The 24,350-nt window shown below is 46.2% G+C and overlaps 1 long non-coding RNA gene across 1 annotated transcript in view; it reads left to right on the top strand.

The window, feature by feature from the left end:
• The window catches only part of LOC129387586 (uncharacterized), a 71,816-nt gene that overhangs the window by 42,433 nt on the left and 5,033 nt on the right, over positions 1-24,350 (top strand). Inside the window, exon 3 of the long non-coding RNA XR_008614727.2 lies at positions 6,014-6,067. This is a non-coding gene — a long non-coding RNA (uncharacterized lncRNA). The remainder of the gene's footprint in view (positions 1-6,013; positions 6,068-24,350) is intronic.

Raw genomic sequence — 24,350 nt, 5'->3', positions numbered from 1 at the left:
CTTCCACTTTAATTTTCATTAATGTATCGTTTATTTATTTCATTTATTAAGCGCAAGTAATTTCCCCTATGTTGTGCTTGGTGTCAGTGTTTGTTGGCTGCTTATGATATGACTAATTAAAATCGGGCCCCTCTGCTAACCCCCTTTTCTCTCATATATATATATATATATATATATATATATATATATCATTACAATCAATTAAACATAAACTCCAAGGCCAACATAGGGGAATTTACTTGTACAGACTGACTGTATGAAAGAAATTATAAATTAATGACAATGCACCTGGGTACAAAAACAACTTTCCGCAGGTAGGGAACGATTCTACGTCTTTGTTTTACACGTCACATGCTCTAACCAATTGAACTACATCGGCGTCATTATCGCTTTAACTTTCTTGGGTATTTACGTTTTACTACTAGAAGTAACCTTGGGAGTTTTAGCCAGCGCCGCTACTCACAAGCCTTGGCGGCGGATGTGAAACGTCCTTTCTGTCACAGGTGTCAGGACTACGTGATTTTTTTTTGGGTGAAGGTAACTTTCAGTAAACCCACACATACCTGAGTGCAGCAATTATGCTGGATTCGAGACGCTGGTGTCACGAATCCGGCAACATTGCGCAATTGAAAAGCGGAACAGGAAATTACAGTCTGCCGTATTTTGAGACTTTGTTTCTGTCGTTCTGTTGTTGTGTTGTCGGATGTTCTGTTGTCTGTAGTGTGGCTTCCTGTAGTAGAAAGTTCTGTAGTCGTTGATCAATATTTAATTAAAAATTTACAGAAGCCTCTTTAAGGCTATGTAAATTTTTAGTACAAAACAGAAAATATCGAAGTAAAAAAACAACTTGCCCGCTGCGGATTCGAACTTGGAACGTGAAGACTGCACCACGCCGAACATGTCTCTAAGTGTACATTTGGATATGTCAACAGTAAGAATCTCTTGTCTGCGTTGATGTTTGCATTTTAAGAGCCAAGGTGCGCTATCACCCTACCGCGTCAACTGCCGCATCTCTCGAAGAGCAAAAGTGTTGTTACCATCGACAGGTACATCGTGGAGTGCTAGAACTTCGACTTCGCTGTACGATATCCATATTAAATTAGAAATTCAGAAATAGACAAGGGTTAACAGGGCCACTGTTAGGCTAGTTATTGCTTATTTCGACAGTTATCTCTCGCTGTTTACACATTTGAGTGGGCACATAATTCGTGTGTTCAGTGCAATATAGCAACATAAACATTCTTGGGTGCGTCTTCATTCTGACAGCATACTGGCTTCTCACGGCAGCGCTGTGCTAGACTAATGAGACCCGAGGAAGACAGCTTTTCCCACAACTTTGTGAAACAACGCAAAACTTCTTTTTCGCTTCGCGAAGCTTATGCAATATTTCTGGGAAACTAACTAATGTGTCAGTGTAACGGCACAGGTGTGTCCACAGGTCTGTGTGCCACATCTTACCAAAAAAAAAAAAAGCGGATACGTAGCCATTCGCGCAGACGGTATGATTTCGATCAGCGGCCGATTTTGAGGAGGCCGGTAGGGCATTGCCGGTGCCTCCTCGTCACGGCACGATTATAACAATTGACCATGTCCACTTTAATATCGGTGTCGGTGCTATTAGCATTGCCGGCTTCAGAAAAGCACGATTCAATATCGCGCAAGAGAAAAGTACAGTGTACACCACCGATGCGAAACTGACATACAATTTTAAAGCATCGCGACAGAAAGCGCTTCTGTCGCGGCACAAGAACTGACTGCGACAGAAAGTGGCACATTTCTAACGCCATGACAGAAAATGTGTAGTCCCGACAGAGAGTTCTTGTTGAGGCGTCAGAATCGCTTTGCGATAGAAAGTTGTTGTTGAGACTTCATAAACTGTTGTTGTCGCGACAGAACGTTTCTGTTGCGATTTGAAAACTCTTGGTCGTTGCGACCGAACTTTTCTATTGCGACGACAGAATTTCTGTCGTAACGTCAGAATCGCTGTTACGATAGAAAGCTGTTGTCATGACTTCAGAACACTTGTTTTCGCGACAGAATATTTCTGTTGCGACATCAGAATTGCTGTCGTAACGTCAGAGTCTCTGTCAGGATAGAAAGCTCTTGTTGTGACTACAGAACTCTTGTTGTCGCGACAGAACGTTTCTGTTGCGACTTCAGAACTCTTCATCGTTACGACAGAATCTTTCTGCTGCGATGACAGAATTTCTGTCATAATGTCAGAATCGCTGTCAAGATAGAAAACTGTTCTAATGACTTCATAACTATTGTTTACGTTGCGACTTCCGAACTCTTTGTCTTTGCGTCAGAATATTTCTGTTGCGACTTGAGAATTTTTGTCGTAACGTCAGAAATGTCTGTCGCAACTACAGACACGCCAGGAACTTCTGTCGTGCAACAGAAATTTTTGTAGTTGCAACAGCAATTCGCGTAGTTTTTTTCAACTGGGTGATGCTGAACTTTAGCAACGTTGATGCCTCAACATTGAATATCATGTAGTCTGAGACTCCAGCGTACGAGGTGACCTCATGGGTCCTTTTGGCTTGCTGCCAACATAGCGCGTGGGGGTGGCTAAACACTTTTAACGGTCTGCCTTATAGTAACGCCGCAACTTTGGTGCAGTACAAATGATTTCAAGATGCTTTTCTGCCACCATAGTATGAACGACTCCAGCTTTCAAGAGCAAGTGAAGAGCCTAGGCTGTCACCCTTTCAAACCTGGCTTTATTGGAAAGGCATCCGCGGCGAGTTCTACACCACTTACGTCGAACTGCATTTCCGTATTGGCCTCTTTATCGAAGTTTGTAGCCGTGGCAAGTTCTGGCATCATTCCAGGTTTTGAAATATTCATAACTCTTTTGATTTCCACTTGAACTCGACGGCTGGTTCACTCAGATGTGTAAGCGCCGTGGTTATGCTAGAGAAGTCATTTACTACACGCCTATAGTAATCGCAAAGTACAGGACATCGGTGTACTGGCTTCTTCTAGGTGGGTTGCGTAAGCTATGCGATGGCAGCGGTCTACAATAGGCCAGAATATACTGCAGACTTGCTGACGGTTGCCCAGGAAGAGGGAGTTTTCAGACACCAGCGGCACTTTTGTACTTTCATGGTGAGCCCTGATGAATTGATTGCATCAAGTACTCTTCGAAGTCACCATTGAGGGTTGTGGAAGTCACAGCAAGGACGATGACAACATTCAAATACACGAGAGGTCGGCTAATAAAAGACGCACAACGCCGTGTGCTTCACACACTTTAAGTTGTGGATATTGAACAAAGCATCTTTGACATGAACTTGAAAATAGACCAGGCCATTTGGCGTGAGAGACGAGGCGCAGTTTTTGCTTCAAGTATTCCTCCTAGGGCGCGGTGTCGTTGCTACGTTGTAGATATGATTATTGTGTTGCCTTTGTCAACGAGGTGGGTCCTCGGCATTTTGACGAAAACCAACTGAACCTCAATTGGTACCTGTTTTCACATTTGAAGACGAGCGCTACCGTACCGTCCAGGGTTTGGCCAGGGTATGCTCGGGGCTGTGGTGAGATGTACTGACCTGACGACGGCGAAAGGAAAACTGTAAAACTCTCAACTTTCTTGGCGACAGGTATCTGGTAAAGCCTGCACGACGTTCTTCCTGGCGTACAAGGGTGTTTTGCGCCGAAGCTTCGCAGTCCCATTTCGCTGGCCTGGATGGCCCCTGTTGGTAGACGTGACTCGTTCCTTCGCAGTGATAGCATAGTGACTTATGGCCAGGCTCATCAAAGACCCGTCTTACTTGGGAAGTCGCGCAAGGCGACGCACGGAAGCAGTGGCGGTGGCAGTATGAAACTCTGTGACTCGGTCCGTGTCATTCAGGCAAAAATATGTCACTTTGCTCTAAACGTCTGAGAGCAGGTTTTCGTTTCCTCTGTAATGTTGGCGTGCCGAGAGAGACCCATCATTTTTCCGTTCATATCGCGACGTTCTCATTATTTAGTTGTACTCGGGCGATAGGATGAGTTAGGGCCCGGTCTCCTTGTATCACATTTCTGAATGCCTTGAAGAACAAGCTGCGCAATCGCTTCTCGGTCTTTAACGCAGACTCTCAATCTTCGATCCATTTGCTGATAGCATTCGTATGAAATAAAGTTGGAGCGCATCTCGTCCTCAGAGCTTCAGCTATTGAATGTTCAGACGCTCTCCAATGACTCAAGCCAGGTTTGGGTCATCCCATGAACTTCAATTTAATGTAGTTGGTTCCGTCGGCTGTAGACGCCCGACCGTTGATGCTGACAATGAAACTGCCATCATCATTGTTCGTTTGAGCATTAGGTTCCTTGTCATTCCAGGTAAGCACCCGTTCTGCGGCAGCTGCCCTTAGAACATGAAGCTAGATCATTAATTCATGGCGATTCATAGCTTTGTGGTGCACAGGGTGCCAAGTACGAAAGTAAGGAGCACTTCCACCAGATGTCTTTTTGTATTCACGGTAAAAAAATAAATTGTTACATTTGTTACATAGATGTTTTTCCTGCGAATTGGGCGAAGTACATCATAGAATAGTAAACATCACTGAAAGCAAAACAATAATAGAGAGCACAGTCTTCCGCTGTTCAAATTTGAATTATGGGTCAAGCGCCGCCTATTTATAAGGGATCGCATAAAGCCTACAAAGGTGTGCTGTATTCAGTCAGCGTTGCTTTACGGCCGCTATTCTGAGGCGTAGAGAGGGGCAGGCTCTCATAGGCGTTTACTTGTCCTAGTGCGTGTTGTATTATTTGTTATCCTTCTCCAGTGTTCATTCACTGAAATTTGACATGACAACGTACAGGTACTGTTGCTGTATTAGAACTGCGCCCAGGAAGCAGTTCCGGATGTAGGGTTAACATACAGCGGGAACTTCAATACGGAGCTCAATACACTGTAATTCAGCGGTGAACTAAGCCGCTTCGGAGCCGTTTCAGCCATTGGTCCGTATTTCATGCTCATTGTAACAGTTATATGCAGGGTCTTTGAATCATAAATCAATTAGTGTATTCAAGTGGTCTGTGGATTTCACATAGGGCTAGTTATCCGTGTTACATACTCATTAGTTATACCACCATCTAAATGTGCAATGTCACTCGCCTAAATCCACGGAAGCGATAGCAGTCCCGTTTTTTGTCTCAATGATAATAGGCCGGGTAACAGAGTGGTTGCAAGTACGAAAGTGACTCGATTATTTGGTCTTGCAGTAGCCAGGCCGATTCGACCGTACTAGATGACCGAGAGGAATCGCAACACCAATACACAATATGTATCTGCCAAGTTTTTTGTGCTCATTGAATTATCAGAATAGAATTAGATAGCACCCGAAAAAAAAAAAGCCCATGCGCTCGTGCAGTTGATCCCCTGTCGTTGCATTCCCTTTTTATTATAGCCATGCTCGTGTGGGAGCTTTCAAAGATATTCCGCGTATCCACTTTCAGGCAGTCATGCTTGCGCTCTCAGGGCCACGTCTTATGGCGAACATGTTTTCCGTACGTCAAAACCTCACAGCAAGATCAGATACATGTGGCAGAGCGCGTGCGGCCCACAACGTTTTTTCAAGGGTGTACTCCGCTCGATCCCATGCCCATCCTTCCCAATGGTGACTGTAATCTAAGGGCTACTGGTACCTTCGACTATCTCCACTGTGTTGCTGCAAGGTACCTGGTTAATCGCTGGGGACGTTAGCCTTGCTGTGGACGCGGCGCCACCATTCATCTGGATTGCGCATTCTGATTGGAGAAACCAATCTCACCAAAGAGCGGCAACATCATCCGGGCGCAATTTGCACCTATCTACATATTTGTAACACTGGTCAACGGGGGGAAAACGGTCATAAAAAAAAAACAATGAAATATGTGCGTCAATATTTCCACCTTATGTTCATGTTATTAAATGTAACCATTTGCGTGAGGCATACAAACGGCTCCCTAGTAAGCTTGGGTTACACAATATATGGATTATTACAATCATGAGATGCATCTATTTCTTCGTTTTCATTTTCAGTTATTCGAGCTGACACTGACGGCTGTGACCTTCATAGTTGGGCTTTCTATTGAGGTGAGTAACCACGACTACTCTGACAGAAGCCTACGTAAGCTGCTTGATTTCATAGGAGGCACTTCCCTATAAGGTTTCGAACATCACTGTTGAATTACCTTATTTTAAAATAACGAAAACTACAATAATGCAGCTAGAAAACACAGTCGCACTAGCTGCAATCGTAAGCAACATAATATTTTAGCAATGAAAACATGTGATAGCTTCCATAAGTAAGTGAAGTGAATCATTCTTACTATGTCCACTGTAATGATGTAATAGGCATACCATAAGCTGCTTTTTTGCAAAATTCGTAAGCAATCAATAGAAGCAATGGAAACATAAAGAAAGAAGTAGGGGGGCCAAAGCCTTAACTTCCAAATAGGTTTTCTTTCTCTGACGCAACCCAGCTATATTCGTGCGCGCCTTTCCACATCTGTGTGTATGTGTGTGTGTGTGCGTGCGTGTGTGTGTGAGCTAAAAAAAAGGAGCGATATAAACACAACATCACCGACAATTACGACACGCCCTAAGGCAAAAATTTGCGCAAATCTATAGGTGTTTTAATTTCGCAATATAGGGGCTGGCGCGGACAATCTTTCTCGTGCGGCACGTTGCAAAAGGGGCGAAGTGCGGCGCTGCTGCCTCGCTAATCTGGAGATTGCGAGAGCCAGCGGGTTTGTGACGCGTCTGCGTGATTCCCAGCAGCCGGCGTCCACAGAACTCCCACACGACGCCCGCCACTCTGGCACCATCTCGCAGCCGTCTTCGCCGCTCTAGGCTTTCCTTTTCATGCTTTTGCCATACCCTCCTCCATTTTCCATGTAACGGTTTCGCCGCACCCTCCTTTCCGCTTTCCTCGTCGCGTCTTTTAAATCCTCATTCGCTTTCATACTTCGCTCGGTCACGCCGAGGCAGAACTAGGGTGGCTGCTTGAGGTAGTTGGTAATTCATGATCAAAAATAACGTACAGCGCGAAGCACAATGACTGCGAAGACGACATACACACCGACGCAGGAACGCCGACGCAGGAACGGGAGTCTAAGAGCTGCGCTCTAAAACATGACCCTTTTACGCACTGTCGGCAGTATCGTAGCTGTCAGCAAATCTAATAGCTCGGGTGTCCCAAGTGTGAATGGTTGCTTATGGGAAACGCCGTAGGGCGGGACTGCTGGATCATTTTGAGCATCCGGCGATAGGTAATGTCTATGTCGCAATGAAGGGTACGGATGATTCTTTCGCATTGCGCCCCCATAGAAATGTGACTGTCATTGATAGGCTCTTGTAAAAATTGTACGATGAACAATTCATTTCTAGAGAGATTTTCATAGGAGAGAATTGAAATCGTCGCTTCGTGCTCAGCAGCACAAGGCTATTGCAAGTAAGGCACTGCGGCGTGTACATCAGCAGATTGATCATCAGCAGCAGCAGTAGCCTATTTTTTTTTTGTTCACTGCAGCACAAAGGCCTCTTCCAGCAATCTCCAATTACAAATGATTTGCGCTAGCTGATTCCAACTTGCGCCTGCGTATTTCTTTATTTCTTCACCCCTCCTAATTCCATCGCCTTTCACAACTTCAGTTTGTTTCTTTTGGTACCTATTTTGTAACTCTAATGGGCCGTCATATATCCGCCCAGCGCATTAAATGGCCTGCCCATCTCCATTCTGTTTTCTCTTGGTGTCAATGGAAATATCGGCACCTTGCTCTTTTGTCCAACTCTAAAGAAGGTTAAATCTGCGCGAACAAAAGGAAACGAAGCCAAGCGAAAGCAACCCATTACACACCACGATGGCTCACGGTATTTTGTGCATGTCTTTCGCTTGTAGCCGTTTATTTTTCTTCGCGCAGTTTTAACCTTTTTTCAAGTATGAAACATCAAGCCATCATGGACATCCTACTAAAATCCTTGATCCCACGCGCTTCTTTTTCTGTCTCAACGCTACGCAATAACATCTTTAGTTTCATCGTTCTTTGCAAGATCATTACCTTGTTCTCTACTTGTTTTATAACCTCCGAAATGGTACCCCATATGTTCGCACCATAGATTGCAATGGTTGTACACTTTTACAGCGTAAGCTGTTCTGGACTCATTAAAATGGCCGTTTCGGTTGGCGATGGGGTCCGCTGCCGCCGGCGTCCGTAGTAGCTCTCCCGGGGACGGAGAAAAAAGTGCCCAGTTCGCGGCGGGATCGAACAGTGGCCCGCTCTGTGGGAAGCAACTACTCAACTGCTGAGCCACGCCAGCGCTTGCTAGCATGCAGCGAAAATATTCCCTGTAAACGCGTCCTAGCATCCGAATATATACGTGATGTGACGTGCGGGCCGCGTTGCGTCGATACATAGAAATATTGCGCAGCAGTTACATATTACAACGCCAGACAGAAGGCCGTATATCAGATGCACAGGTAGCGGTATAAGGAAATTAAAGATACGAGGTAAAAATAGATGTTTAAGTAGATGTATTCATGAATGCTACAAAATTATGCATTGTGTGCCTGAATAAACTAGCTGGCTAGGCGACTATGTCACAGCCTCGTTTGAAAAGCGATGGCAATAAATCAACATAATCAACATCATTAGCATCGTTTCCTACCACTTCTCATATCAGAGGACAACATTCTAGGGGACCATGTCGCCGCCGAGTTCCCAATGGGACAGCCAATAAATCATCATCATTAGCATCCTACTGTGTCACTTGCCTTGCGATGTGAGATGCGCAGAGAGTAGCATCAATACGTGCGCCGTGTGCATTACAGATGCATATTATAACAGCAGCTGGTACGTCATGTAGCAGTTGCATAGGTGGTGGTACAACGTAGATAGAAAAGTATTGAGGAGGGAAAAGCAAATCATGGAGATGTGCAAATGTTGAGGCAATGCAAAACATGTATGGCATACCTGATGAATTTGAGCAGGCTACATGACTGTTTGTCACCGCTTCGCTTGAAAGGCGATGTCAATAAATTATCTTCTTGATTGGCGTGGTATCGTACCATTTGACACGCCATGTGACATCGCGCCACATTGCGTAGATGTGTACAAACATAAAATTGCAGTTCTCCGTTATATTCCACTAGATGTCCTGGCATGTAGCAGTTGCGTAGAGCATTTGTATGCTGCATGTCCTGGATCTGGTTAACTCAAGCAGGCTAGGTGACCATGTATCAGCAGCCTGCTTGGAAGGGGATGCCAATAAAACATGTTCTCTACCAACAGCCAGCCGATGCATGGCTTTCGTGGCCTGTAATTTCCTTGTCGCTAAGCTAGGCAAGAAATGTGACTCCCAAAGTTTTACTTTCTTCACAGGCAATGCTTTTCCGTTGACGAGGGAATAAAAACAATTTAACCATTGTCTGGGAATTCATTTCACATGCTTTCTTTTTTTGTGTGGACACTCATGTCAGCTAACGCAAGATGCGAACCCTAGTTCTTGACGTGTTTGCTGTTGCCACTTTTGGTCAAGTGCCCTCTCTTATTCAATGTATTTCTTGTGGCTGTATTTGAAAAGTACACTGAGCGTAATGGAAGAAGGTAAACTTTCTTTGCCTCCCTTCCGGAGGTCTGGCTAGTCTACTGCATTGGTTTCTCAACAAGTAATGAGGCCCGATCCGGGAGAGTTTCTGGCTGCTTTGTGGGCAGTTTAAGAGTATACCGGGCCGAACACGCAACAGTTGTACAAGTTAGCAGCGCTAATCACGGAGGCAGTGTAATAGTAATCTCGATGGCAATAGAGGCAGCTGTTATTGCAAGCAGGGCCGATCACTGAGACAGAGCAACAGAAAGCTGCCCTGAATGCAGAGACAGCTGTTAAAGCAAACAGGGCTGATCATTAAGCTGGATCATCGAGCTGTTATGGTAAAGAGGGCCGGTAATGATACAGCATAATGAAAAACCAGCACGATCACGAAGACAGTGTAACGGTAAACTGAGCGTATCGCGGAAGCAGTGTAATAGTAAACGTTGCCGATCCCGAAAGCAGTGTAAGAGCAAACTCATCCAATCATTATGATACGATAGCCAACTCATCCGATCAAGGAGGCAGTACAAAAGTAAAGTTTACCGATATTGCGGACAGTGTAGCAATAAACTCGAATGATAACGGATTCCATGTAATAGCAAACAGGGCCTAAATTGAAGACAGCCTGAAGCTAACAGGGCGGACCACGGAAACAGTGTAGTAGTAAAGTGGGCTGATCCCAAACACAGTTCCTCAGCAAAAAAGCCCGATCACGGAAACAGTGTAATAGTAAGCTGACCAGGTCACTGCAACTGTATTAGTGAACTGTACTCACGACAGAGAGAGTGCGCGAGTAAACGAGGCCGACTACTACACGGTGTTATATAAAGCTTGGCAGATCGTGCGGCCCGTGCATTCGTTAATTGCCTCGATCACAGAGACAGCTCCTATAATAAAAATGCCGATCACGAAGGCAGTGTAATGTGAAGCTGGGAAGATCATCCAGATACTGTAATAGTAAACTGAGCTGATCACGTAGACCGCTCTTATACTAATATTCCGATCTCTGACACAGTGTATTATTGGGCTTTGCAGATCACGCAGAGTAATATTAATTTGGGTATACGAGGGAAAAAGTAATAAAAGATCTCCTCCCAATCACTCCATACAGGTGGTAACTAGTGAAGCTGAAACGTGCGGCCCCGGTGTTTATCAGCGGCTTAATCCCAACGGCTCATTAAACGCCGACTTGGTAGGATGCGGGATCCTCGGTACGCAGTTGCTGCTTGCGCTCGTCTGCACGGGCCTACTTTTATGACCGGGCTGCAGCATCAGCACGGCATAGACGAGCTCTTTCCCGGTTCTGCTCGTAACATTGCTGATCGAAAGCTGCCTGCTCCTAACGAATACGTATGACGATTGGCCTACCCATTTCAGAGCCGGGGCGAATCTGCTCCGCGCGCTCGGCTGCGACGGACAGCAACGACGTCTATACTGCCCAGTTAATCCAACAACCCGCCGTGGTTGCTCAGTGGCTATGGTGTTGGGCTGCTGAGCACGAGGTCGCGGGATCGAATCCCGGCCACGGCGGCCGCATTTCGATGGGGGCGAAATGCGAAAACACCCGTGTACTTAGATTTAGGTGCACGTTAAAGAACCCCAGGTGGTCGAAATTTCCGGAGTCCTCCACTACGGCGTGCCTCATAATCAGAAAGTGGTTTTGGCACGTAAAACCCCATAATTTTTTAGTTAATCCAACAACACATAGATAACACAACGCTTTTTACTCCGATCCACGACGTGAGGTTACCTGGCTCGACTGCCATGGAATGTAGTGTGGATCTAGATTGCCAGTTCTGGCGATAATTCACACGTCCCCATTTACCTTCTATTGCGTTCTATGCTCAATTAGATCATATGACATAGCAACGGCAGAAAATCCTATTGCTTGCTCAAAAAGCTTCCCACGAGCACTACCACGCCGCAGTGGCCTGCCACGCCTTTCAAAGGAAGTACCCTTTTCTCATAACGCGTCACCGAGTTTGCCAAGCCCTGTAACGCAATACACACGCTGCGCAATTTCACACATGCAGGACGAAACGTTGCCCAAACATCGAGTGCGCATTCTGGTAGCAAACAAGACTTACAGATTATAGTTCTCGCTTTCAGTCGCAAGAGTTAGCCTTGGATGCATACATTGACTGGTAATATTTAAGGCCACAAAATAGAGCTATGCGTCACTGCAGCTGGAAAGTGCAAACAAATGCGCAACTACTCATTCACCACAGCAGATAAAATTTCTCATAATATACCAGGCGAAGTCGATAGATAGAAAAAGAAAATAAACATTAGTTTAATTACTCTACCAATGTCGCTGCTCAAGTGCGCTAGAGATTCCATTCTGTGGTATCTCCGCAGCCCTTTGTAGACAGCCTGCTTGTCTAATAATAGGGCAAATCATACCGTGTCGCTGGACGACACCGCTCTAATTGCGTAGGCAAGTAACACGTGAGGCTTTCGAAATTCCACATATTAGCGTCTCATTTAAGCAGAGGGTTTCCGTAGCTGGAAAATATTTCCGTTCCCAATACACTCGTCTTCGCGAATAACGTATTTGATATCGAAATACGTTTAACGGGATTAACAATTCTCGGTACTTTCATTGTGCGCAGATAAGGTACCGCTGGGCTGAGTACCTAACTTTTCCCGCTAACTTGGGCCGCGTGGTAATGTGGGTCCCATGGCCTGATGGGTAAAGCGTTGGGCTGCTGTCCTCAGGGAAGCCGTTTCGGGACCAATTGCCGGACCCACTTTGCTCACTCGGTGCGTGACGTTCGGTGTGTGCTGTCTTTTTTTTTTTAATGAGCGTCTTTATACTACCTTGGGCCAATGGGTGTATGTCGCTGAGTAAGTTCCGTTCTGAATTAAGAAAAATATCCTTTAAAATTATCCGGTACAGAGCGGAATCAAGCCTTCGTCACATACATCCAGAAAACCTTCTCCAATTATATATTTACACAAGCGCCACCGGCGAGCTTAGTGGTGGTGCCGCTATATGGGACAGCCTGTACGCGGGGGCAGAGCGAAAGAGGAGCCGGGCTACATACACGCGTCCGCATGATGCTTTTCGGTGGTCGCGTTCATTACGGTGTGTCCGTGCATAGCTTCGGTGGTGATTGCGTTCGATGCTGTTTATGCGTCAGTCACTGAACCTTCCGGCGCAATCGCTAGTGCTTCGCGTAAGTTCTAAAATGCACAGCGCTATTGTCGTCACGCACGCCTTTCTTTTTCTATTTTTTATTACGCAGTGCTCAGTGGAAACACAAACAACAGACAAAATCAGCGTTAACGTTCCAGGAATGTACTGGAAATACATCACGCATACTAAAAAGTGGTCCAGCATATGACGCATAGAGTTTCTCTCTTTGTGTGCATATTTAATCATGCTGTCACATTCCCATCCTAAAGAACAGCGGCAAAACATGCGTACTAGGTTATTATAGTGTTTTCAGTCGCAGAATAAGTAATTTATTGCAAGCACTGCTATTAAACGAGACAGTTTAAACACATTGTCCGCATGTGTCCGAAAACATGACCTTATTTAGGAGTGATGTATGCTTGCTGGTACATTGGTCATCCCAGTTCACCGAGAAATCATGAGTATAACGTATTCAAGGGATGATGCGAAGCTTTACAGTGTACAACAAATGACCGCAGCCGTGCCGGACTGCTTTCAAGAACATTGATATTGTGAGCCTGAACGACGGGTTTTCTTTGCATGTATCAAGACAAAAACTGTTCTTGCCAGCCTGCGCGAAACGATTGATTTCTTTCCATAAAAATAAATGTAGTTATTAGAACCTTACTGATACCATTGTGATGGAATTTACAATCGTCTTCTTCTGTTGTAACTCATAGAGTTTTTTTAGCAAACGATACACACGATACAGCTTCGGCCATATTTTATTTTGCACAAACAAATTTTCCGTAGTAGAAAATACTAGCCGTCATTCACCATAGTTATACCCCCCCCCCCATCTTTTTACCCACCCCCAACCTCACAACTTCGGCTTTGTTTCTTCGCTGCCGTGAAGTATGTTGCAGCGGACATCAGAGACAGAATAAGGCGGGAAAACAATCGGGGTAATAGACAGAAGTTCCATGATAAACGTCTTGCCTAATGCTCTTAAGTGCCTGATCGCAATAAATGGACTTCACCTGTCTGTACATGCTACATCAGCATTCAGATTACGATTATTGCTTTTCCGTCGCCTTTTTAGGGCGGCCAGTCTATATATCAGTGCGAAACAAGTTCAAACACGCACCTAACACTGCGCATTTCTGCTCGCACATCCATGCACGCACACAAACATACACGTAGTTATTGACACGCACAGTCATGGACACACACACGAACATACGTAATCACAAACACAGGCTCACGCACGTACGCACACACAGGCATAAACACACACATACACAGAAACGCACGAACACACACAGGCAATTTCACTTAAAAACATGAACACCCATATACCTGCACGCACGCATCTTCACGCAAACACACAATCGCACAGACACAACCACAGATCGACGTACACGGACGCAAGAACGCGTATACACAGATGCACATACAAAGAAACACTGACTGCACGTGCTTGTTTGACCCCGCCCATACATACGCATACACACAGATGCTCGCAGTTACAATAGAACACGCACGAAAGCCCCAGACGCTTCCGCGCAAACCCTCAAAACACGCACACGCCTCGAAGCTGCCAGAAAAATTTGGAGGACGCTTAAGCTTCGCCTTTATGAGGAAGCTTTAGCTCGGGTGCTCCTATCTACATCCTTGTAGAAGGAGAATTCGTTGTTCTCGGCAACCGCTGCGCCAAACATGAGAAGTTTTGTTGAATATAAAGAAAAACATAAATTCTAGTGACCGATGTTTATCATTTTTGTTTAGGTCGTGAATGTTAAATGAAAATTGGCAAAAAGCGAAAATTTTCAGAAAGCGATACTATTAACTGTGAAAACTCTGTAACTCAGCAAAGAAAAATGACACCACAGTTCTGTAAATAGCATCTTATATACATGAAAAGCGGGCAAAGTCGATATGTGGCATATGAATCTGAAAAGAAGTAATGATATGGAAATACCGCTTTTGCAGGACCCTTGTACACAGATTAACAGATTCACATGACATCGTCACAGTAGGTAATGTGGGTAGAGGACGCTGATGGTGGCCTTGGAGATGACGAAGAAGAGTTCGCTGCTCTACGCTTGTTAGCTCAGCCATGAAAACCATCTGTGAATAGACGCATGCTTCTTACTTCCCGTAACATCATTGGTGGAGGTGCTGGGTAATCACTTGTGCAAGACGGAGCTCCGCAGCGGACGCAACCTGGCCGCCATTTCATCCGAAGGAGAGAGTTCAACCACGGCCCCGTCCTCACCACCGACGATCATCTCGGCCGAGCCTCGCAACCCTGGCATGTTTTCTAGGATTGACAATGTTGACGTCGATGACTGGTTACAGAATTACGAATGGGTCAGCGCACACAACAGGTGGGATAACATGCTTCTGCGGGCTAATATAATATTCTACCTCAAGAAAACCGCACGAATCTGGTTCGAAACACACGAAGAAATTATGAGTCGAGTTGGGAGGAGTGTAAACAGAAGCTTAGCAATTTGTTCGCCACTCCCAGCGGCCGCCAACGTGCTCCGAAGAAGATACTTTGGGACTCGTGCACAGACGTCCACTGAATCTTACGTGGCGTATATGCAGGATGTCCTCGCTCTTTGCCGCAAAGTGGATAACAATATGGTAGAGGCAGACAAGGTCCGCCACGTTTTAAATTGCATCGCGGATGAGCCGTTTAACCTGCTTTTTTACAAGAGCATAACAACGGTCAATGAGATCAATAACGAATGTCGCCGCTTTGAAGAAGCGAAGAGTCGCCGCATTGTTCAACACTTCACGCGTCTACCCAATACCGCTGCTTCATCGACGTGCGAAGACATTTGCCCACCGCGTGAGCCCATCTCCTGTGAGAATGTCGTACGTATCGTTCGGCGAGAAATTGAGACAGCGTCTCCTGCCACGCCAGTGACGCAATGCCTTGACGATTCCCGGCCGCTTGTGTCTCTCATCCAGTCGGTCATTCGCTAAGAACTTGCCAATGTGGATCTTCCGTCCATCTGCTCCGCCAGCCGTCCTGACTTTGCTTCGTCTGCGGCCTCTGCCCCTGTTCACCGGAGCCAATACGGTCAATATTCGAAACCGGCCAAATGGCGCACACATGACGATATACCCATCTGCTTTTACTGTGGACGTGTGGGCCACATCTCTCGCCACTGTCGAAGTTCCTGGCCAGCCCACTGTCGACTAAGCTTTCCCGTCTACCGCCGCTCCCCACTGAATCCTCGCCCGCCATCACTCTCCACTGAGGTTGAAGACGCGCCAGACAATGCTCGAGCCACCGCGACTATTCGCTCGCCGTCACAACACATTCACCGCTCCCGTTGGCCCCAGATGCGTCGCTCTGCCTCCCCAGCTTACCGTCGCCGCTCTCCGACGGGAAATTAACTGGGGCAGCTCCTGGAGGTGACGCTGCTTTAGAACCCCGGCCTCAAATTCCTCAGCTGACCCTGCCTATGGATCGGAACCTTCTGGACGTGGACGTGGATGGTTTGCCCGTTACAACACTCATCAATACTCGAGCCCAAATTTCCATCATAAGTGCGGAGCTTCGAACGCGCTTGAAGAAAGTACTTACTCCTGCACTGACTAGACTGCTCCAGGTCGCCGATGGCGGAAATCCGGCTGCGCTTGAAATGTGTACTGCTCGTGTCAGTCTCGCCGGTCGCCACACGTCCGTTCTGTTTAGTGGGCTCGAACGTCGCCCTCACAATGTGATCCTCGGACTCAACGTTTTGGCCGCCCATTGTGCTCGGATTGACTGCTCAGCTGGTGTTTTACAACTTCACCTACCCCTACCTGTTCCTGTTGACCTTCCTGCTCAAGCTCCAACTTAGCTTTGTTCTGCGAATTTTATTCGCCTGCCATCTCTAAGCAACCTAAATCCCTGTTTTAACCTGCCTACCTGTACCTGACGGAGACTATGTCCTTACTCCCGCGCCTTCAGTCCTGCTTTTTCACAATGTCTCCTTCCCACACCCCATCGTTTCTGTTTTGGACAATCAGACATGTCTTCCCATCCGAAGTTTCGGACAGTGCCTACAAGTACTTCCTCGAGGCATGTCTCTTACCACATTGCCACCATCGCACGAGTGCCACATGTCCGTTCTATCTGTTGCGCCTTCTTCGACCAATGCTTATTCTGCTCCTTTTGCATCTGCTCCGACCGACGACCTTACGATGATTCCACCGGACCTCCCAACCCAACAAGCCGCAGAGCTCCGTGGCCTCCTCGAGTCGTACTCCGAAAATTTCGACCTGAACGATCGCCCTTTGTGTCAAACTACAGTGGTGAAGCAACATATAAATACCCGCGATGCAGTACCTGTTCGCCGACGCCCATATCGGATGTCGCCCTCTGAGCGACAAGTTACCCACGGCGAGGTAAACAAGATGCTCACCAAAGGAATTATTGAACACTCTTCCAGCCCGTGGGCTTCCCCTGCTGTTCTCGTCAAAAAGAAGGATAACATCTGGCGATTCTGCGTTGACTATCGTCACCTAAACACGATCACCAAGAAAATTGTATAGCCACTTCCCCGCATTGACGATGCTCTGGATTGTCTCCACGGTGCCACTTATTTTTCAGCGATAGACATTCGGTCTGGATATTGGCAAATTGCCGTGGATGAAACTGACCGTGAAAAGACCGCATTCCTCACACGAGACGGCCTATGTCAGCTCCGGGTAATGCCTTGTGGCTTGTGGAATGCTCCGGCGACTTTTGAACGGATAATGGACATGCTCTTGCGTGGTTTGAAATGGTCCATCTCTTTGTGCTACTTGGAAGACGTCATCGTATTCGCTTCCATTTTTGCGACTCATCTTGAGAGACTTTCATCTGTTCTTTCTGTTTTTCGCGCCGCTGGCTTGCAGCTCAACTCGTCCAAGTGCCTCTTCGATCACCACAAGATAACCACGCTCGTACATCTCGCCGATTCGCCAGGCATTCGCCCCAACCCCGCTATAGTTCATGCTGTACAGAATTTTCCCATACCAACTTGTGCCAAAGATGTTCGCAGCTTTGCTGGCTTTTGCTCTTACTTTCGCATGTTTGTGGAAAATTTCGCCCCTGTTGCCCGTCCCCTGACTGACCTCCTGAAGAAAGACGTTTATTTCTGTCGGGGCTCTGAACAAGCGTCTGCTTTCTCACAGCTCATCACATTGCTCACCGTACCTCCTGTCCTCGCCGATTTTGACGCCTCTGCTCCGACAGAAATCCGCACTGATGCCAGTGGCTACGGCATCGGCGCAGTTTTCGCTCAACGCCAATCTGGGCGCAACCACGTTATCGCCTACGCCAGCCGCCTCCTCCCTCCCGCTCGATTACTGAGCGCGAGTGTCACCCTCATTTGGGCGGTGGGCAAGTCTCGACCCTGCATTCACAGTTACCACCATTCTACCATTCACAGTTACCACCGGTCACCACGGCCTTTGTTGGCTTTCCCCCCTCAAGGATCCCACTGGATGCCTCGGTCGCTGGGTCCTACGGCTGCAGGAATACACATACACTGTGGTCTACAAGTCGGGTCGTCTTCATCATGACGCCGACTGCCTGTCTCGCCATCCCGTCGATATACCGGACGGATTAACGGATGTCGCGCCGACCTGCGTTTTTTCGCTCTCTGCCTTGCAAGACATTGGCACTGAACAACAACGCGATGAATCGCTACGGCACATTATCGAACGCCTGCTCTCTGATCCGCCTGATCCATCCCTCCACATGTTCGTGCTAGAAAATGGCATCCTGTATCGCCGCAACATGCATCCCGACGGGCCCGAGCTCCTAACCGTCATTCCCTCTCATCTTTGACAGATTGTACTGCAGCAACTGCACGACGTTCCCACCGCTGGACACCTTGGCGTCACGCAGACCTATGCCCTAATACGGCGACGGTTTTTCTGGCCCCGGCTACACCACTCCGTCCGGCGCTATGTTGCCGCGTGTGAATCGTGTCAACATCGGAAAGGCCAGCTTTGCCTCCTGCCTGTCTGCTGCAGCATTTGGATATACCGACCGTTCCCTTTTTTTTTCGCGTTGGCGTTGATCTTATCGGACCATTTCCTATATCGAATGACGGAGATAGGTGGATTGCCTTCCGCTACGGACTATAGAACTCACTATGCCGTTACTAGAGCCCTACCGACCAGTTGCGCTACAGACGTCGCTGATTTTTTGCTTCATGACGTTATCTTACACCACGGCGCACCTCGTCAACTTCTCACCGATCGCGGAAGATATTAGCTTGCCAAATTCATAGATGACCTACTTTGATCATGTGCTACTAAACACACACTTACTACCGCTTACCATCCTGAAACTAACGGTCTTACGGAACGCCTGCACTGCACATTAACTGACACGCTAGCAATGTATGTTTTCTGCGATCACCGCGACAGAGACATTGCTCTACCATTTGTCACGTTCGCCTACAATTCCTCGCGCCACGACACAACTGGCTATGCTCCCTTTTATATCCTCTTCGGCCGTGCGCCGACTTTGCCTTTCGAGACTCTCCTTCCGACCACACTCGGGATGTCATAGCCACAGCGACGCAAGCACACCAGATTGCCTCGCATTCGTTTTTCTGCTTCAGAGACACGCCAGAAGTGCTGTTACGACCAGCGCCATCAGGACGTAGACTACAAACCAGGTGCTCTTTTACTACTTTGGTATCCAACTCGGCGTGTTGGTCTTTCTGAGAAATTGCTATCGCGATACTATGGCCCTTACCGCATCCTTCACCAGGTGACCCCTGTCCCATATGAAGTGTCTCCGCTGGATGCCACGGTACTTTCACCTCTCTCTGACATCATCCACGTCAGCCGTTTCAAACCTTACCTTTCTCGGACCGATGAGCCGCACCAATAAGGTGCTTTTTCCGACGGGGTGACGTCACAGTCGGTAATATGGGAAGAAGAGGACGCTGATGGTGGCCTTGGAGACGAAGAAGAAGAGTTCGCTGTTCTGCGCTTGTTGGCTCAGCCATTAAAAGCCATCTGTTAATAGGCTCACGCTTCTTCCTTCCCGTAACGGTATAGAGACATCGAATTCGTCCGGTTGAATGATCTAATGGATCCCGTTTACAGAATCCCGATATATATTGTTGATGGACAGCTATATATTTGTAAACTGTTTGCTTCTATTTTTCTTACTTCCGAAATTTTGAACGTTTGAAATTTTGAAACAAAAAGCAGACCGTAAATCGAAATTACGTTTCCAGCATTCACTAAAATTTAACTTTCCCTCTCAAATGCAATAAAGTTCTTTAGAATCGGTGAAGAGGTTTTCTCAGAAAAGCGTTCTTGCTTTTTACTTGTATTTGAGTTGAGTCCGAGCTTCGGAGTTGCATCGGAGCTAAAGGTTCCTCTTAAGAGGAAGCTACAGCTTGGGCACTATTCCAACGTGGCCTATGTGGCAGAGGCCACATAGGCTTCACATGTGGCTAAGGCTATCGCCATCTGGAGGTGTTGCAAGGAACCCGAAGCGCCGTTTCGTGGCCTCCAAGATATTCGTGAGCCAGCAGGCAAACGGTGGATGCCGTGGCCTGTCAGTGTAATGTAGTATCGTTGGAGAAGGGATTTGTTTGAGTGTTCGCGTAACATAATTCTGTTTCCTCGTGTATTTAAATTGCAATTCTGCGCTATCATCTCTGTAGGTTGCGTGTGTGTCATACCTCATGATTTTTCTATGCATTTTAACTAGAGAAATTCTACTTCTTCAATAACTTTCTTGCACCACATAGAAGGTCTGTGTATGAGTGGTTCGCAAATCTGGGTGCTTCGCGCATTTCTGTCAGTGGGACTCCTAGCATTGGGCGCTCACGTAAAGACAAAAAATGACGCTGTGCAGGGTGATATGGGCTGAACAAGATTTGAAGTGTGGAAAGCTAGCAGGAAAATTGATTATGAAGAGCAACTGCGCAATATGGAAGAAAGTAAATGGGCAGAGAGAGTCTTGAGGTATTTGTACACAACAAAACATCGATTCACAGGGGAGGAAAAGAACTAGGAAGCTAGTTCTTTTCGTCAAGCGGAAAGTCAGAGAGGTTAAATATTTCTCATGGGTGGCGGCAATGGAATAAAAAACCGCCATGAGTAACTGTTTAAGAGGACAAATACGAAATAAGGAAAGAAACAATTTATGATAATTATAAGGGAAGCTGATTACTTTTCGAAGCGAGATCAGGATGCCTTAGAACGCACACCTAAAAAGCGAGATATAAGAAGGAAAAATTAGCGTATGCTTGCTGCGTTAAAGCTAGGGAAACGATGGCGCATATTTTATTAGAATGAAATGATGTCTGCCCAGTGGTCGAATCAGGCACCACTGGACTCCTTGAGTCCCTTGGGTTCAGCGAGATTAGGGGACATGCAAACATGCCCGCAATAGAGATTAGTAGGAGGCGATTGGAAAATTGGTGTAATTAAAGTAGGGAAACTACAAAAAACGCAGAAATTCAAAAACAAAGTTCACAAAGGGGATCAGAAAATTTCGTTATGGGAATTCATCCTGAGTTTTTTTTTTTTACTTCTTTAGCCTAAGTAGGACATTAGGCACTATAATAGCAAGGGTTTGGTGTCGCAACCCACCATCTCCTTCCAAAGGTGACACTCATAACATCCATCCATGCATCAATCCACAAACTGCTCAGTAAAGACGAGGTAAGCTCTTTTTGCCAATATAATGGAATGGAATTGTGCTACACACGTTTGCGCATGCTGCCTCTGAAGCCATGATGCGTTCAAGGTGTCCATCGTAGACACTCGTAAACATAAACTCCGCTTAATTGAGGGACTCGTGTAAATTGTGTGTCTCTCCATGTGCTCATGTTTCGACTCTTGGTGCATTCATACAGAGCTTCGCCGCCTACATATTTCAACTAGTTGGATCTGCTCCCTCATTTTTCCTTTTTTTTTTCTCATTAACGTATCATAACATGAGAAAAACGTTTCGCTGTATAAAGAATGCAATGTAAAAAAGCACTTGCAATTCACGGAGCCGTCACATGATAGTTGCAGTGGCTGTCGAAAAACTACATAAACGTGGTCTCCCTTAGAAAAGAATGATTTATTTTTTGATGATAAAAAAATTTTGGATAGTGCGTTAAGCCGGGAAATATACGAAAATACCGAAAGATCCACCACTAAGGTCTGTGAGTGGTGGCCTTGGCTAACAGTCCCAGGGTTTTACTAGGAAACATAAATGCCCAATAAAGTGGATGGGGAAACGGCGCCGCGGTAGCTCAAATGGTGTAACATCGCACGCAAAGTGTGAAGGTTGTGGGATTATTCCCCACCTGCGGCAACTTGTTTTTTCGTTCACTTTCATTTCCATTATTTCAGTCTCACGATCCGGATCTGCGGTCACCCTACCTGCCCTAAGCAGACGTATTCCCTTACCTTTTCCAGTGCCTCGCTACCAGTCGTAAACGGTTGTTCTTTTCCGAGACTGTTGAAGATTACTTTAGTTTTCTGCAGATTAAATTGAAGACGCACCCTTCTGCTCTGGCTCTCCAGGCCAGTGAGCATGCATTGCAATTGGTCCACTGAGTTTCTGAACAATGCAATATCATCAGCAAATCGCGAATTACTAAGGTATTCTCCATAAACTCTTATCCTCAATTCTTCCCCATCCAGGTCTCTGAATACCTCCTGTAAGCACGCTGTGAATAGCAATTGAGAGATCGTATCTCTCTGCCAGACGCCTTTCTTCATTGGAATTTTCTTGCTTTCTTTATGGAGTACTACAGTGGCTGTGGAGCCGCTATAGATATCTATCCGTATTTATACAGACTGCTCGTCTACAGCCTGATTCCGTAATGCCTCCATGACTGCTGTGGTTTCGACAGAACCAAACGCTTTCTCGTAATCAATGAAAGCAATATATAAGGGTTCGTTATATTCAGCACAGTTCTCTATACCCTGATTGATAGTGTGAATAGGGTCTATTGTTGAGTAGCCTTTAGGGAATCCTGCCTGGTCCTTTGGATTCTATTTGCGATTGCCTTAGTAAATACATTGTAGGTAACGCACAGTAAGCTGATCAGTCTATATTTTTCAAGTCTTTGGTGTCCCCTTTCTTATGGATTAGGATTAGGTTAGCGTTCTTCCAAGATTCCAGTGCGCTCGAGGTCATGAGGCATTGTGTATACAGGGTGGCCAGTTTTTCTAGAACCATCTGCCCACCATTCTTCAACAAATCTGCTGTTACCTGATCCTCCCCAGCTGCCTTCCCCAATTGCATAGCTCCCAAGGCTTTCTTTACTTCTTCCGGCTTTGCTTGTGAGATTTCAAATTCCACTAGACTATTCTCGCTCCGTTATCGTCGTGGCTGCCGCTGGTACTGCATAAATCTCTATAGAAATCCTCAGGCACTTCAACTATCTCATTCATATTAGTAATGATATTGCCGGCTTTGTCTTACATACGCATACATCTGATTCTTGCCTATTCGGATTTTCTTCTTCACTGCTTTTAGGCTTCCTCCATTCCTGAGAGCATGTTCAATTCCATCCATACTATCATTCCTTATGTCAGGTGTCTTACGTTTCTTGATCGACTTGGAAAGTTCTGCCAGTTCTATTCTAGCTGTAGGGTTAGAGGCTTTCATACATTGGCATTTCTTGATCAGATCTTTCTTCACCTGCGATAGCTTACTAGTATCCTGTCTAACGGACTTACCTCCGACTTCTATTGCACACTCATAATATGCCCATAAGACTGTCGTTCATTGCTTCAACACTATGGTCCTCTTCCTGAGTTAAAGCCGAATACATATTCGGTAGCTTGATCCGGAATTCCTCCAGTTTCCCTTTTACCGCTAAGTCATTGATCGGTTTCTTATGTACGAGTGTCTTATGTTCCCTCTTCAAGTCTAGGCTAATTCGAGTTCTTAGCATCCTATGGTCACTGCAGCGCTCCTTGCCGAGCACGTCAACATCTGGTATGATGCCGGGCTCCTCCAGGTCCACTTTCGGCTAACCCTCTTGTGGAAGAAGGTATTCATTCTTCGCATTATATTCTGTTCTGCAAACTCTACTAATAAATATCCACTGCTATTCTTAGAGCCTACGTCACATTCCGCTCCTTACTTGTCTCCAGCCTGCTTCTGGCCTACCCTGGCTTTGAAGTCGCCCATCAGTGTGGTGTATTTTGTTTTGACTTTACGCATCGCCGATTCCACGTCATTAGAGAAGCTTTCCTCTTCCTGGTCATCATGACTGCATGTAGAGGCGTAGACCTGTACGACCTTCAATTTGTACGTCTTATTAAGTTTCACAACAAGACCTGCCACCCTCTTGTTAATGCTATAGAATTTCTGTATGTTACCAGCTATATCCTTATTAATCTTTTTATGATATGAATTCTTATGATACGACTAACACAAGAATGGGGCCGCTTGTTAAATCCTCTTTCTTCTCGATTATTGCTTCATTCTTGTTGTGGCACCCCGGTAAACTGCCGGAGTTCCTGCATGAAACTTCATCCGACCGTATCAGCTGAAGAAAAGTAAATTGCAGGCAGGTGCCTTTTTGGTATTTGAATCTTATAGTTAAACTACATGTAGAGGCAAAACGTGCGAAAGTAATAAGTTTCCGACATCACGAACAAAAGTAATTCGCTTTTACAAATATGGCA

Source organism: Dermacentor andersoni, chromosome 11 (genome assembly GCF_023375885.2).
Source record: "Dermacentor andersoni chromosome 11, qqDerAnde1_hic_scaffold, whole genome shotgun sequence".
Classification (NCBI taxonomy): domain Eukaryota; kingdom Metazoa; phylum Arthropoda; class Arachnida; order Ixodida; family Ixodidae; genus Dermacentor; species Dermacentor andersoni.
This window is presented reverse-complemented; position numbering and strand designations above follow the sequence as displayed.